Raw genomic sequence first — 18689 nt, forward strand, 5'->3', positions numbered from 1 at the left:
AACCCCACCAGGCGTATGCATCAGCGTACCTTGATGACATCATTATTTACAGCTCCGATTGGCAGACCCACTTGGAACAGGTACAAGCTGTGGTGGACGCGCTTCGAACAGCCGGATTGACAGCCAATCCCAAGAAATGTGCGTTGGGACTCACGGAAGCCCGCTACTTGGGCTACGTAATAGGCCAAGGAGTGATTAAGCCCCAAATTAACAAGGTTGAGGCGATCCAGAAGTGGCCTAGACCCCTGACCACGAAGCAGGTTAGGGCCTTTCTGGGTATCGTGGGGTACTACAGGAGGTTTGTAAAAGATTTTGCGGGACTATCAGCCCCCTTGACGGACCTTCTCAAAGGCAAGAAGTCCGTCATGGTGCGTTGGACTCCGCAGGCCGAGGACTCCTTCCGGGCCCTGAAGGGGGTCCTGTGCGAACAGCCCGTTCTTGTAAACCCTGATTTCCGGAAGGAGTTCATAGTACAGACTGACGCCTCGGAGCTCGGCCTGGGGGCAGTGCTGTCTCAGGTGGTTCAGGGGGAGGAACACCCCGTCACCTTCTTAAGTAGGAAGCTCACCCCTCCCGAGCGGAATTATAGCGTAGTGGAGAAGGAGTGCCTGGCGATTAAGTGGGCCTTGGAGTCCCTACGCTATTACCTGCTGGGGCGTCAGTTTCGCTTGGTGACGGATCACTCTCCACTGGTCTGGATGAGGTCCGCCAAGGAACGGAATGCCCGGGTTACCCGGTGGTTCCTTTCTCTGCAGAACTTCCGTTTTACGGTTGAACATAGGGCCGGTAGGTTGCAGGGCAACGCCGATGCCTTGTCCCGCGGCCCGTGTTTGCTGGCAGGAGTTCAACCCCGCACGCTTGAACTGAGGGGGGGGGCATGTGAGACTGTGACCGGGGTTATCTATGACGGCCGGTATGTCTCGCCCCGGTTGTGCTCACTCCATGATAGAAAATAACTCCACTCCAGGGTTAATCCTGTTTCCCTACAGGTTTAAGGAAGGGTTAAAAGGAAACAGGAACGAGGGCAGGTGTGCCGGGTGTGAGGGAGTGATCACATCTCCCTGAGTTCTCTGCCGGAAAGGCACATATGTACTATTATGGACTTTGCTTTGGATAATAAACCGTGTGCTGTGAACCTTGGTGCCTGGATCCCGTGTCTTCTGCAGCGCAGCCGACGACGCTACCTCACAATATATAATTATATATAGGAGATGCCCAGGTTACACCAGCTGTACATATATAATTATATACAGGAGATGCCCAGGTTATACCGGCTGTACATATATAATTATATATACAGGAGATACCCAGGTTATACCAGCTGTACATATATAATTATATATACAGGAGATGCCCAGGTTATACCGGCTGTACATATATAATTATATACAGGAGATGCCCAGGTTACACCAGCTGTACATATATAATTATATACAGGAGATGCCCAGGTTATACCGGTTGTACATATATAATTATATACAGGAGATGCCCTGGTTATACCGGCTTTACATATATAATTATATACAGGAGATGCCCAGGTTATACCGGCTGTACATATATAATTATATATACAGGAGATACCCAGGTTATACCGGTTGTACATATATAATTATATGCAGGAGATGCCCTGGTTATACCGGCTGTACATATATAATTATATACAGGAGATGTCCAGGTTATACCAGCTGTACATATATAATTATATACAGGAGATGTCCAGGTTATACCGGCTGTACATATATAATTATATACAGGAGATGCTCAGGTTATACCGGCTGTACATATATAATTATATACAGGAGATGCCCAGGTTATACCGGCTGTACATATATAATTATATACAGGAGATACCCAGGTTATACCGGCTGTACATATATAATTATATACAGGAGATGCCCAGGTTATACCAGCTGTACATATATAATTATATACAGGAGATACCCAGGTTATACATATATAATTATATACAGGAGATGCTCAGGTTATACCGGCTGTACATATATAATTATATACAGGAGATGCCCAGGTTATACCGGCTGTACATATATAATTATATACAGGATATACCCAGGTTATACCGGCTGTACATATATAATTATATACAGAAGATGCCCAGGTTATACCAGCTGTGCATATATAATTATATACAGGATATACCCAGGTTATACCAGCTATACATGTATAATTATATACAGGAGATGCCCAGGTTATACCAGCTGTACATATATAATTATATATACAGGAGATGCCCAGGTTATACCGGCTGTACATATACAGCAGAGATAGAACTTGGAAATTTACACAACTGTTAATATGAAGCAGAGGTTCACATAGAGCTACAATGGAATATGAGGAAAATGTTGGATATCAGATGTTATATGAGATATTAGTTGTATCTTAAAATCACATTTCTGGTTCTGTTCACATGGTGAGTTTTTCATGCTCTGTATTTGCAGCACACAAACAATCACAGCAATCAAAGTTTGGACAGCAGATGGATTTGTAGAAATCTCCAGACTCAGTCTCCATCCCCCCGCAGTGTAGCCCCGGGACCTTCATCCCACGCGGTGTAACCCCGGGACCTCCATCCCCCGCGGTGTAACCCCGGGGCCTTCATCCCCCACAGTGTACCCCGGGGCCTCCATCCCCCGCGGTGTAACCCCGGGGCCTCCATCCCCCGCGGTGTAACCCCGGGGCCTTCATCCCCCACAGTGTACCCCAAGGCCTCCATCCCCCCACAGTGTAACCCCGGGGACTCAATCCCCCCACAGTGTAACCCCGGGGACTCAATCCCCCCACAGTGTAACCCCGGGGCCTCCATCCCCCCACAGTGTAACCCCGGGGCCTCCATCCCCCCACAGTGTAACCCCGGGGCCTCCATCCCCCGCAGTGTAACCCCGGGGCCTCCATCCCCCACAGTGTAACCCCGGGGCCTCCATCCCCCCACAGTGTAACCCTGGGGCCTCCGTCCCCCGCAGTGTAACCCCGGAGCCTCCATCCCCCGCAGTTTAACCCCGGGGCCTCCACCCCTTGCAGTGTAACCTCGGGGCCTCCATCCCCCGCAATGTAGGCCCGGGGCCTCCATCACCCGCAGTGTAACCCTGGGGCCTCCCATCTCCCGCACTGTACCCCGAGACCTCCATCTCCCGCAGTGTAACTCGGGGCCTCCATCCCCCGCAGTGTAACCCCGGGGCCTCCATCCCCCACAGTGTACCCTGGGGCCTCCATCCCCTGCAGTGTAACCCCAGGGCCTCCATCCCCCGCAGTGTAACCCTGGGGGCTCCGTTCCCCGTAGTGTAACCCCTAGGGCCTCCATCCCCCGCAGTGTAACCCCGGGGCCTCCATCCCCCGCAATGTAGCCCCGGGGCCTCCATCACCCGCAGTGTAACCCCGAGGCCTCCATCCCCCGCAGTGTAACCCTGGGGCCTCCATCCCCTGCAGTGTAACCCCGGGGCCTCCATCCCCCACAGTGTAACCCCGGGGCCTCCATCCCCCGCAGTGTAATCCCCAGGCCTCGATCCCCCGCAGTGTAACCCCGAGGCCTCCATCCCCCGCAGTGTAACCCCGGGGCCTCCATCCCCCACAGTGTACCCTGGGGCCTCCATCCCCTGCAGTGTAACCCCGGGGCCTCCATCCTCCATCCCCCACAGTGTAACCCCGGGGTCTCCATCCCCCGCAGTGTAATCCCCAGGCCTCCATCCCCCGCAGTGTAATCCCAGGCCTCCATCCCCCGCACTGTACCCCGGGGCCTCCATCCCCCGCAGTGTAACCCCGATGCCTCCATCCCCCGCAGTGTAACCCCGAGGCCTCCATCCCCTGCAGTGTAACCCCGGGGCCTCCATCCCCCACAGTGTAACCCCGGGGCCTCCATCCCCCGCACTGTACCCCGGGGCCTCCATCCCCCGCAGTGTAACCCCGGGGCCTCCATCCCCCACAGTGTACCCTGGGGCCTCCATCCCCTGCAGTGTAACCCCGGGGCCTCCATCCCCCACAGTGTAACCCCGGGGTCTCCATCCCCCATAGTGTAATCCCCAGGCCTCCATCCCCCGCAGTGTAACCCCGAGGCCTCCATCCCCCGCAGTGTAACCCCGAGGCCTCCATCCCCCACAGTGTAACCCCGGGGTCTCCATCCCCCGCAGTGTAATCCCAGGCCTCCATCCCCCGCACTGTACCCCGGGGCCTCCATCCCCCGCAGTGTAACCCCGGGGCCTCCATCCACCGCAGTGTACCCTGGGGCCTCCATCCCCCGCAGTGTAACCCCGATGCCTCCATTCCCCGCAGTGTAACCCCGAGGTCTCCATCCCCCACAGTGTAACCCCGGGGTCTCCATCCCCCGCAGTGTAATCCCCAGGCCTCCATCCCCCGCACTGTATCCCGGGGCCTCCATCCCCCCCAGTGTAACCCCGAGGCCTCCATCCCCCGCAGTGTAACCCCGGGGCCTCCATCCACCGCAGTGTACCCTGGGGCCTCCATCCCCCGCAATGTACCACAGGGCTTGAAAGATACAACCATCTTTCTGCGACTGCCTGAGCTTCACCTGCGGATTTCACCCATAAATTTGCTTTGAATGCAGGTAAAATCCGTCTGGATCCACTCATGTCTGTGTCAATAAAGTTTTGTCAAAGTCAAATACTGGAAAGTCTCAAAACCACAGAAGCTTTATGTAAAACAGAGACAAAAAAACACTATAAAAAATGCAGGTAACAAAAACATTAGCAGATAAAACCCTGGAGCGGTCACTTACCTCCCCCTTCACTTACCTTCCCCCCGTTATTCGCTGCTCGTGTCGTCGCTGGTTCCACAATGGCCGACGTGACACATAATTCATCGGATACATGAAACAGCGGCTCTGATGTCATCATGCTTGTCTGAAGCTCACTGACACGTTTCTGTTGCCTCCTGAGTCCTCAGTCCTGCCATGGTCTCCTGTAACACGTGATGGACACCGCCTGCAGCCCAGGAGACCGGATTAGTCTGCACTGATGCCGCCCTCCCTGAGAAGCCGCCCTGGTCTGGTCCCTCTCTCCCTGGGCTTCCAGCTCCCGGATTGGGCAGCTCCCAGCCAATGGGCAGCGACCCCTCAAACCCGTTGCTAACCTGTTGCCTGGGCTGGGAAGTGGAGAATGTGAATGTCTGTTGTCGGTGGCCAGCGCTGCACTCCAGGAGCCGGGATAGTATGGTCTCCTAGCAACAGCCGACACCATAGGGTGCAGGGTGCGGCATTTATATATGTATCTATCTATCTATATATATAATGTGTGTGTATTTATTGCAACACAATTCCACATCAACATGACTAAATTGTCATAGCCATGTAATAATTAAAATATGAAAGGACATTGGGAGTAGCATACAACTCAATGTAATGATAATAAACAGGAGGAGAAAGAGTCTAGCACCACAAAAAGAGGATGAGTCAATTTAGTGAAACATTACAAAAGCGTTTATTCGTTACAGTAATTACAAACAATCAACACTAAATTGTTGATCCATGAAAATGACCACATTCAGTAGTAATTGGAATAAGACAATGCTGTACATCAATTTATACCCATGAAGCGCTGGAAAAGACAAACCATTGAAAATCAGGGGATGTATAACACCAAAAAATGGTGGTAGTGAGTGCCTCACAAGGCCTATGTAACCTGATTACTGGTCAGGCGAAGGTCAAAGGGGCACTTTGCACACTACAACATCGCAAGCCGATGCTGCGATGCCGAGCGCGATAGTCCCCGCCCCCGTCGCAGCTGCGATATCATGGTGATAGCTGCCGTAGCTAACATTTATCGCTATGGCAGCTGCACACGCACTTACCTGCCCTGCGACGTCGCTCTGGCCGGCGAACCGCCTCCTTCCTAAGGGGGCGGGTCGTGCGGCGTCATAGCGACGTCACACGGCAGGCGGCCAATAGAAGCGGAGGGGCGGAGCTGAGCAGGACGTAAACATCCCGCTCACCTCCGTCCTTCCGCATAGCCGGTGTGAGCCGCAGGACGCAAGTAGGAGATGTTCCTCGCTCCTGCGGCTTCATACACAGCGATGTGTGCTGCAGCAGGAACGAGGAACAACATCATAACATCGGTCATCCTAAAATTATGGAAATGACCGACGCTGCACCGATGATACGATTACGACGCTTTTGCGCTCGTTAATCGTATCAAAAACGATTTACACACTCCGATGTTGACAGCGACGCCGGATGTGCGTCAATTTCGATTTGACCCCACCGACATAGCACCTGCGATGTCGTAGTGTGCAAAGTACCCCTAAGGCCTAAGCCACACAGCGAGAAAATTGGTGACATAAAACATTGCATTCCACTCGGACCAATATTAGCCTGTGTGTCAGCACACATGAGCGATTATTTTCTCAGCCCCAATCAGATCGAGAAAACAATCGCAGCATGCTCCAACTGTAATGCAAGACTCTTTTCTCTCGCACCCATTCAAGTGAATGGGGCGAGAGAAAAATCGCACTGCACTTGCGGTACACCGGTGTACCATGAGTCCAGGGAGAGAAACACAATAACCGCCTACGGAGGAAAGAGGGAGAGAAATGCCTCCCGCCCCCCCAGCACCGGCTCGCCCCCCGCAGCTGAGGTCTGCTCGCACAGTCGGACCTCAGACGCAGGCATACTAGCATGACACTCGGCTCTGCTGTGCTGCCAGCGCGAGCTAAGTGTCATGCGAGCATCGCACTAGTGCCCCGTGTGGCCCCGGCCTAACAATAGCACAGATAAATATGTAGCCACAGCTGCAGGGTACATCAGGAGATCACATTAACACAAAAATATTGTTAAATGTACATCACAGAAGTAACGGTTCTATATATTGTGCTTATCTATGTAAACTGACCAGGAATCAGAAAATCAAAAGAAAGCTTCGCCTGACCAGTAATCAGGTTACATAGGCCTTGTGAGGCACTCACTACCACCATTTTTTGGTGTTATACATCCCCTGATTTTCAATGGTTTGTCTTTTCCAACACTTCATGGCTATAAATTGATGTACAGCATTGTCTTATTCCAATTACTACCGAATGTGGTCATTTTTATGGATCAACAATTTAGTGTTGATTGTATTTCTAACTAATAAACGCTTTTGTAATTTTTCAGTAAATTGACTCATCCTCTTTTTGTGGTGCTAGATTCTTTCTCCTCCTGTGTACTAATGTGTGTATATAGCAGTATATATATATATATATATATATATATATATATTATATATATATGTGTGTCTATATATACTGTATAGTAGTATATATATATGTATAGTGTGTATATATATATATATATATATATATATATATAATTGTGTGTGTGTATATGGACTGTATATATTGTGTGTGTATATGTAGGGTAGAATAGAGTATAGAATGTAAGTAGAATATAATTTGGTGTTACTATTTAAGATTATGAGTGTTTAGGAGTTCATTCTACTATAAGAATAGTAAGAAGGAGAGATAGTCTGTACTACTGTAAGAATGTATGTACTCTAATAGTGTATATAAGAAGGAATGATAGTCTGTACTACTGTAAGAATGTATGTACTATAATAGTGTATATAAGAAGGAATGAGTCTGTACTACTGTAAGATTGTATGTACTATAATAGTATATATAAGAAGGAATGATAGTCTGTACTACTGTAAGAATGTATGTACTATAATAGTATATATAAGAAGGAATGATAGTCTGTTCTACTGTAAGAATGTATGTACTATAATAGTGTATATAAGAAGGAATGATAGTCTGTACTACTTTAAGAATGTATGTACTATAATAGTGTATATAAGAAGGAATGATAGTCTGTACTACTGTAAGAATGCATGTACTATAATAGTGTATATAAGAAGGAATGATAGTCTGTACTACTGTAAGGATGTATGTACTATAATAGTATATATAAGAAGGAATGATAGTCTATACTACTGTAAGAATGTATGTACTATAATAGAGTATATAAGAAGGAATGATAGTCTGTACTACTGTAAGAATGTATGTACTATAATAGTATATATAAGAAGGAATGATAGTCTGTACTACTGTAAGAATGTATGTACTATAATAGAGTATATAAGAAGGAATGATAGTCTGTACTACTGTAAGAATGTATGTACTATAATAGTATATATAAGAAGGAATGATAGTCTGTACTACTGTAAGAATGCATGTACTATAATAGTATATATAAGAAGGAATGATAGTCTGTACTACTGTAAGAATGTATCTACTATAATAGTGTATATAAGAAGGAATGAGTCTGTACTACTGTAAGATTGTATGTACTATAATAGTGTATATAAGAAGGAATGATAGTCTGTACTACTGTAAGAATGTATGTACTATAATAGTGTATATAAGAAGGAATGATAGTCTGTACTACTGTAAGAATGTATGTACTATAATAGTGTATATAAGAAGGAATGATAGTCTGTACTACTGTAAGAATGTATGTACTATAATAGTGTATATAATAAGGAATGATAGTCTGTACTACTGTAAGAATGTATGTACTATGATAGTATATATAAGAAGGAATGATAGTCTGTACTACTGTAAGAATGTATGTACTATAATAGTGTATATAAGAAGGAATGATAGTCTGTACTACTGTAAGAATGTATGTACTATAATAGTGTATATAAGAAGGAATGATGGTCTGTACTACTGTAAGAATGTATGTACTATAATAGTGTATATAAGAAGGAATGATGGTCTGTACTACTGTAAGAATGTATGTACTATAATAGTGTATATAAGAAGGAATGATAGTCTGTACTACTGTAAGAATGTATGTACTATAATAGTGTATATAAGAAGGAATGAGTCTGTACTACTGTAAGATTGTATGTACTATAATAGTATATATAAGAAGGAATGATAGTCTGTACTACTGTAAGAATGTATGTACTATAATAGTGTATATAAGAAGGAATGAGTCTGTACTACTGTAAGATTGTATGTACTATAATAGTATATATAAGAAGGAATGATAGTCTGTTCTACTGTAAGAATGTATGTACTATAATAGTGTATATAAGAAGGAATGATAGTCTGTACTACTTTAAGAATGTATGTACTATAATAGTGTATATAAGAAGGAATGATAGTCTGTACTACTGTAAGAATGTATGTACTATAATAGTGTATATAAGAAGGAATGATAGTCTGTACTACTGTAAGAATGTATGTACTATAATAGAGTATATAAGAAGGAATGATAGTCTGTACTACTGTAAGAATGTATGTACTATAATAGTATATATAAGAAGGAATGATAGTCTGTACTACTGTAAGAATGTATGTACTATAATAGAGTATATAAGAAGGAATGATAGTCTGTACTACTGTAAGAATGTATGTACTATAATAGTGTATATAAGAAGGAATAATAGTCTGTACTACTGTAAGAATGTATGTACTATAATAGAGTATATAAGAAGGAATGATAGTCTGTACTACTGTAAGAATGTATGTACTATAATAGTATATATAAGAAGGAATGATAGTCTGTACTACTGTAAGAATGTATGTACTATAATAGAGTATATAAGAAGGAATGATAGTCTGTACTACTGTAAGAATGTATGTACTATAATAGTGTATATAAGAAGGAATAATAGTCTGTACTACTGTAAGAATGTATCTACTATAATAGTGTATATAAGAAGGAATGAGTCTGTACTACTGTAAGATTGTATGTACTATAATAGTGTATATAAGAAGGAATGATAGCCTGTACTACTGTAAGAATGTATGTACTATAATAGTATATATAAGAAGGAATGATAGTCTGTACTACTGTAAGAATGCATGTACTATAATAGTATATATAAGAAGGAATGATAGTCTGTACTACTGTAAGAATGTATGTACTATAATAGAGTATATAAGAAGGAATGATAGTCTGTACTACTGTAAGAATGTATGTACTATAATAGTGTATATAAGAAGGAATGATAGTCTGTACTACTGTAAGAATGTATGTAATATAATAGTATATATAAGAAGGAATGATAGTCTGTACTACTGTAAGAATGTATCTACTATAATAGTGTATATAAGAAGGAATGAGTCTGTACTACTGTAAGATTGTATGTACTATAATAGTGTATATAAGAAGGAATGATAGTCTGTACTACTGTAAGAATGTATGTACTATAATAGTGTATATAAGAAGGAATGATGGTCTGTACTACTGTAAGAATGTATGTACTATAATAGTGTATATAAGAAGGAATGATAGTCTGTACTACTGTAAGAATGTATGTACTATAATAGTGTATATAAGAAGGAATGATAGTCTGTACTACTGTAAGAATGTATGTACTATAATAGTGTATATAAGAAGGAATGATGGTCTGTACTACTGTAAGAATGTATGTACTATAATAGTGTATATAAGAAGGAATGATAGTCTGTACTACTGTAAGAATGTATGTAATATAATAGTATATATAAGAAGGAATGATAGTCTGTACTACTGTAAGAATGTATGTACTATAATAGTGTATATAAGAAGGAATGATAGCCTGTACTACTGTAAGAATGTATGTACTATAATAGTATATATATATAAGAAGGAATGAGTCTGTACTACTGTAAGAATGTATGTACTATAATAGTATATATAAGAAGGAATGATAGTCTGTACTACTGTAAGAATGTATGTACTATAATAGTATATATAAGAAGGAATGATAGCCTGTACTACTGTAAGAATGTTGTTGTTGATGCATTGGTCCTGAGGAAGAGGTTGTCACCTTGAAACGCGTAGACCTATGAAATAAAAGAATACTCATCTTCATCAACATTATACGTCTTCATTTGGCTGATGCGCAGCATTAACCCCTTTTCTGCCTTATCTTGTATGATAATAGTGTATATAAGAAGGAATGATGGTCTGTACTACTGTAAGAATGTATGTAATATAATAGTATATATAAGAAGGAATGATAGTCTGTACTACTGTAAGAATGTATGTACTATAATAGTGTATATAAGAAGGAATGATAGCCTGTACTACTGTAAGAATGTATGTATTATAATAGTGTATATAAGAAGGAATGATAGCCTGTACTACTGTAAGAATGTATGTACTATAATAGTATATATATATAAGAAGGAATGAGTCTGTACTACTGTAAGAATGTATGTACTATAATAGTATATATAAGAAGGAATGATAGTCTGTACTACTGTAAGAATGTATGTACTATAATAGTATATATAAGAAGGAATGATAGCCTGTACTACTGTAAGAATGTATGTACTATAATAGAGTATATAAGAAGGAATGATAGTCTGTACTACTGTAAGAATGTATGTACTATAATAGTATATATAAGAAGGAATGATAGCCTGTACTACTGTAAGAATGTATGTACTATAATAGAGTATATAAGAAGGAATGATAGTCTGTACTACTGTAAGAATGTATGTACTATAATAGTATATATAAGAAGGAATGATAGCCTGTACTACTGTAAGAATGTATGTACTATAATAGTGTATATAAGAAGGAATGATAGTCTGTACTACTGTAAGAATGTATGTACTATAATAGTATATATAAGAAGGAATGATAGTCTGTACTACTGTAAGAATGTATGTACTATAATAGTGTATATAAGAAGGAATTATAGTCTGTACTACTGTAAGAATGTATGTACTATAATAGTGTATATAAGAAGGAATGATAGTCTGTACTACTGTAAGAATGTATGTACTATGATAGTAAATATAAGAAGGAATGATAGTCTGTACTACTGTAAGAATGTATGTACTATAATAGTGTATATAAGAAGGAATGATAGTCTGTACTACTGTAAGAATGTATGTACTATAATAGTATATATAAGAAGGAATGATAGTCTGTACTACTGTAAGAATGTATGTACTATAATAGTATATATAAGAAGGAATGATGGTCTGTACTACTGTAAGAATGTATGTACTATAATAGTGTATATAAGAAGGAATGATAGTCTGTACTACTGTAAGAATGTATGTACTATAATAGTGTATATAAGAAGGAATGATGGTCTGTACTACTGTAAGAATGTATGTACTATAATAGTATATATAAGAAGGAATAATAGTCTGTACTACTGTAAGAATGTATCTACTATAATAGTGTATATAAGAAGGAATGAGTCTGTACTACTGTAAGATTGTATGTACTATAATAGTGTATATAAGAAGGAATGATAGCCTGTACTACTGTAAGAATGTATGTACTATAATAGTATATATAAGAAGGAATGATAGTCTGTACTACTGTAAGAATGCATGTACTATAATAGTATATATAAGAAGGAATGATAGTCTGTACTACTGTAAGAATGTATGTACTATAATAGTGTATATAAGAAGGAATGATGGTCTGTACTACTGTAAGAATGTATGTACTATAATAGTGTATATAAGAAGGAATGATAGTCTGTACTACTGTAAGAATGTATGTACTATAATAGTATATATAAGAAGGAATGATAGTCTGTTCTACTGTAAGAATGTATGTACTATAATAGTATATATAAGAAGGAATGATAGTCTGTTCTACTGTAAGAATGTATGTACTATAATAGTGTATATAAGAAGGAATGATGGTCTGTACTACTATAAGAATGTATGTACTATAATAGTGTATATAAGAAGGAATGATAGTCTGTACTACTGTAAGAATGTATGTACTATAATAGTATATATAAGAAGGAATGATAGTCTGTTCTACTGTAAGAATGTATGTACTATAATAGTGTATATAAGAAGGAATGATGGTCTGTACTACTGTAAGAATGTATGTACTATAATAGTGTATATAAGAAGGAATGATAGTCTGTACTACTGTAAGAATGTATGTACTATAATAGTATATATAAGAAGGAATGATAGTCTGTTCTACTGTAAGAATGTATGTACTATAATAGTATATATAAGAAGGAATGAGTCTGTACTACTGTAAGAATGCATGTACTATAATAGTATATATAAGAAGAAATGATAGTCTGTACTACTGTAAGAATGTATGTACTATAATAGTGTATATAAGAAGGAATGATGGTCTGTACTACTGTAAGAATGTATGTACTATAATAGTGTATATAAGAAGGAATGATAGTCTGTACTACTGTAAGAATGTATGTACTATAATAGTATATATAAGAAGGAATGATAGTCTGTTCTACTGTAAGAATGTATGTACTATAATAGTGTATATAAGAAGGAATGATGGTCTGTACTACTGTAAGAATGTATGTACTATAATAGTGTATATAAGAAGGAATGATAGTCTGTACTACTGTAAGAATGTATGTACTATAATAGTATATATAAGAAGGAATGATAGTCTGTTCTACTGTAAGAATGTATGTACTATAATAGTATATATAAGAAGGAATGATAGTCTGTTCTACTGTAAGAATGTATGTACTATAATAGTGTATATAAGAAGGAATGATGGTCTGTACTACTATAAGAATGTATGTACTATAATAGTGTATATAAGAAGGAATGATAGTCTGTACTACTGTAAGAATGCATGTACTATAATAGTATATATAAGAAGAAATGATAGTCTGTACTACTGTAAGAATGCATGTACTATAATAGTATATATAAGAAGGAATGATAGTCTGTACTACTGTAAGAATGTATGTACTATAATAGTGTATATACAGTTAGGTCCAGAAATATTTGGACAGTGACACAAGTTTTGTTTTTTTAGCTGCTTACAAAAACATGTTCAGAAATACAATTATATATATAATATGGGCTGAAAGTGCACACTCCCAGCTGCAATATGAGAGTTTTCACATCCAAATCGGAGAAAGGGTTTAGGAATCATAGCTCTGTAATGCATAGCCTCCTCTTTTTCAAGGGACCAAAAGTAATTGGACAAGGGACTCTAAGGGCTGCAATTAACTCTGTAGGCGTCTCCCTCATTAACCTGTAATCAATGAAGTAGTTAAAAGGTCTGGGGTTGATTACAGGTGTGTGCTTTTGCATTTGGAAGCTGTTGCTGTGACCAGACAACATGCGGTCTAAGGAACTCTCAATTGAGGTGAAGCAGAACATCCTGAGGCTGAAAAAAAAGAAAAAAATCCATCAGAGAGATAGCAGACATGCTTGGAGTAGCAAAATCAACAGTCGGGTACATTCTGAGAAAAAAGGAATTGACTGGTGAGCTTGGGAACTCAAAAAGGCCTGGGCGTCCACGGATGACAACAGTGGTGGATGATCGCCACATACTTTCTTTGGTGAAGAAGAACCCGTTCACAACATCAACTGAAGTCCAGAACACTCTCAGTGAAGTAGGTGTATCTGTCTCTAAGTCAACAGTAAAGAGAAGACTCCATGAAAGTAAATACAAAGGGTTCACATCTAGATGCAAACCATTCATCAATTCCAAAAATAGACAGGCCAGAGTTAAATTTGCTGAAAAACACCTCATGAAGCCAGCTCAGTTCTGGAAAAGTATTCTATGGACAGATGAGACAAAGATCAACCTGTACCAGAATGATGGGAAGAAAAACGTTTGGAGAACAAAGGGAACGGCACATGATCCAAGGCACACCACATCCTCTGTAAAACATGGTGGAGGCAACGTGATGGTATGGGCATGCATGGCTTTCAATGGCACTGGGTCACTTGTGTTATTGATAACATAACAGCAGACAAGAGTAGCCGGATGAATTCTGAAGTGTACCGGGATAAACTTTCAGCCCAGATTCAGCCAAATGCCGCAAAGTTGATCGGACGGCGCTTCATAGTACAGATGGACAATGACCCCAAGCATACAGCCAAAGCTACCCAGGAGTTCATGAGTGCAAAAAAGTGGAACATTCTGCAATGGCCAAGTCAATCACCAGATCTTAACCCAATTGAGCATGCATTTCACTTGCTCAAATCCAGACTTAAGACGGAAAGACCCACAAACAAGCAAACCTGAAGGCTGCGGCTGTAAAGGCCTGGCAAAGCATTAAGAAGGAGGAAACCCAGCGTTTGGTGATGTCCATGGGTTCAAGACTTAAGGCAGTGATTGCCTCCAAAGGATTCGCAACAAAATATTGAAAATAAAAATATTTTGTTTGGGTTTGGTTTATTTGTCCAATTACTTTTGACCTCCTAAAATGTGGAGTGTTTGTAAAGAAATGTGACAATTCCTACAATTTCTATCAGATATTTTTGTTCAAACCTTCAAATTAAACGTTACAATCTGCACTTGAATTCTGTTGTAGAGGTTTCATTTCAAATCCAATGTGGTGGCATGCAGAGCCCAACTCGCCAAAATTGTGTCACTGTCCAAATATTTCTGGACCTAACTGTATGTAGGAATGATAGTCTGTACTACTGTAAGAATGTATGTACTATAATAGTATATATAAGAAGGAATGATAGTCTGTACTACTGTAAGAATGTATGTACTATAATAGTATATATAAGAAGGAATGATAGTCTGTACTACTGTAAGAATGCATGTACTATAATAGTATATATAAGAAGGAATGATAGTCTGTACTACTGTAAGAATGCATGTACTATAATAGTATATATAAGAAGGAATGATAGTCTGTACTACTGTAAGAATGTATGTACTATAATAGTATATATAAGAAGGAATGATAGTCTGTACTACTGTAAGAATGCATGTACTATAATAGTATATATAAGAAGGAATGATAGTCTGTACTACTGTAAGAATGTATGTACTATAATAGTATATATAAGAAGGAATGATAGTCTGTACTACTGTAAGAATGTATGTACTATAATAGAGTATATAAAAAGGAATGATAGTCTGTACTACTGTAAGAATGTATGTACTATAATAGTGTATATAAGAAGGAATGATAGTCTGTACTACTGTAAGAATGTATGTACTATAATAGTGTATATAAGAAGGAATGATAGTCTGTACTACTGTAAGAATGTATGTACTATAATAGTATATATAAGAAGGAATGATAGTCTGTACTACTGTAAGAATGTATGTACTATAATAGAGTATATAAGAAGGAATGATAGTCTGTACTACTGTAAGAATGTATGTACTATAATAGTGTATATAAGAAGGAATGATAGTCTATACTACTGTAAGAATGTATGTACTATAATAGTATATATAAGAAGGAATGATAGTCTGTACTACTGTAAGAATGTATGTACTATAATAGTGTATATAAGAACGAATGATAGTCTGTACTACTGTAAGAATGTATGTACTATAATAGTGTATATAAGGAATGATAGTCTGTACTACTGTAAGAATGTATGTACTATAATAGTATATATAAGAAGGAATGATAGTCTGTACTACTGTAAGAATGTATGTACTATGATAGTAAATATAAGAAGGAATGATAGTCTGTACTACTGTAAGAATGTATGTACTATAATAGTATATATAAGAAGGAATGATAGCCTGTACTACTGTAAGGATGTATGTACTATAATAGTATATATAAGAAGGAATGATAGCCTGTACTACTGTAAGGATGTATGTACTATAATAGTGTATATAAGAAGGAATGATGGTCTGTACTACTGTAAGAATGTATGTACTATAATAGTGTATATAAGAAGGAATGATAGTCTGTACTACTGTAAGAATGTATGTACTATAATAGTGTATATAAGAAGGAATGATAGTCTGTACTACTGTAAGAATGTATGTACTATAATAGTGTATATAAGAAGGAATGATAGTCTGTACTACTGTAAGAATGTATGTACTATAATAGTGTATATAAGAAGGAATGATAGTCTGTACTACTGTAAGAATGTATGTACTATAATAGTGTATATAAGAAGGAATGATAGTCTGTACTACTGTAAGAATGTATGTACTATAATAGTATATATATAAGAAGGAATGAGTCTGTACTACTGTAAGAATGTATGTAATATAATAGTATATATAAGAAGGAATGATAGTCTACTACTGTAAGAATGCATGTACTATAATAGTGTATATAAGAAGGAATGATAGTCTGTACTACTGTAAGAATGTATGTACTATAATCTATATATATAATTGCCTTATTCTGTCTGTCTGTCTGTCTGTCATGCTCCAAAATTGTGTCCTTATGGTGACACAAAGCTGATTGGCCGCTGGGCTCGCCATGGCCCCGCCCCCCCACACCGATTGGCCGCTCGCCCAGGCTGCGCCCCCACACGGATTGGCCAGCCGCTCGCCCAGGCTCCGCCCCCCCCACAGATTGGCCTCTCGCCCCGGCACCCTGCAGGCATTGGCAATTCGGCCACGCCACGCCCCGCCCCCCTCACGCAATGCACGCTAGCTCTGGCCCCACCCCCTCCCTCCCCCCGCGCATTCCCCGAACTGACACGGCTGTCACCGAGGTGAGTACTGTACTTCCCCCCCCCCCTCCCCCCCCCCCCCCCCGCGCATTCCCCGAACTGACACGGCTGTCACGGAGGTGAGTACTGTACCCCACCCCCCCCCACCCCCACCCCCCCACCCCCACCCCCACCCCCCCCCGGGCCCCGCTCTCACGGGAGTGGTGTGGATACGTTGGTAACAAGCGCATCAAGGTCCTGCTGCGGCGGAAGAAAACATACACACACATCAGATCACACTCACTCTCACACACACCTCACACACACCTCACATCACATCCACATACTCACAGCATCCGGCGATATCGCTTGCTTCTCGGCCTCGATACTGTGCTGTTGTGACCTTCCAGGACCTGACGGAGGATCACATGGCCAGAAGCATGTGGTATCTCCGGATGTTGTGAGTGTGAGCGCGTATGTGCGATATCGTCAGTGTCTGTGTGTGTGAGTGGATGCGATCGGGTGTGTGTGAGTGGATGCGATCGGGTGTGTGTGAGTGGATGCGATCGGGTGTGTGTGAGTGGATGCGATCGGGTGTGTGTGAGTGGATGCGATCGGGTGTGTGTGAGTGGATGCGATCGGGTGTGTGAGTGTTGGCAGAGGAGCACGGCGTGCTGGAGGAGGCTGGGAGCAGAGAGGCTGATCATGGGGAAGGCTGGGAGGGGGAGGCTGATGCTGGGGGAGACTGGGAGGGGAAGGCTGATGCTGAAGGAGGCTGGGAGGGGGAGGCTGGGAGGAAGGAGGCTGGGAGGAGAGAGGCTGATCCTGGGGAAGGCTGGGAAGGGGAGGCTGATGCTGAGGGAGGCTGGAAGGAGAGAGGCTGATGCTGGGGGAGGCTGGAAGGAGAGAGGCTGAGGCTGGGAGGAGAGAGGCTGATGCTGGGGAAGGCTGATGCTGAGGGAGGCTGGGAGGGGAAAGCTGTATAGTATGTACTATAATAGTGTATATAAGAAGGAATGATAGTCTGTACTACTGTAAGAATGTATGTACTATAATAGTGTATATAAGAAGGAATGATGGTCTGTACTACTGTAAGAATGTATGTAATATAATAGTATATATAAGAAGGAATGATAGTCTGTACTACTGTAAGAATGCATGTACTATAATAGTGTATATAAGAAGGAATGATAGTCTGTACTACTGTAAGAATGTATGTACTATAATAGTATATATAAGAAGGAATGATAGTCTGTACTACTGTAAGAATGCATGTACTATAATAGTATATATAAGAAGGAATGATAGTCTGTACTACTGTAAGAATGTATGTACTATAATAGTGTATATAAGAAGGAATGATAGTCTGTACTACTGTAAGAATGTATGTA

The sequence above is a fragment of the Anomaloglossus baeobatrachus genome, unplaced genomic scaffold (genome assembly GCF_048569485.1).
Source record: "Anomaloglossus baeobatrachus isolate aAnoBae1 unplaced genomic scaffold, aAnoBae1.hap1 Scaffold_397, whole genome shotgun sequence".
NCBI lineage: Eukaryota > Metazoa > Chordata > Amphibia > Anura > Aromobatidae > Anomaloglossus > Anomaloglossus baeobatrachus.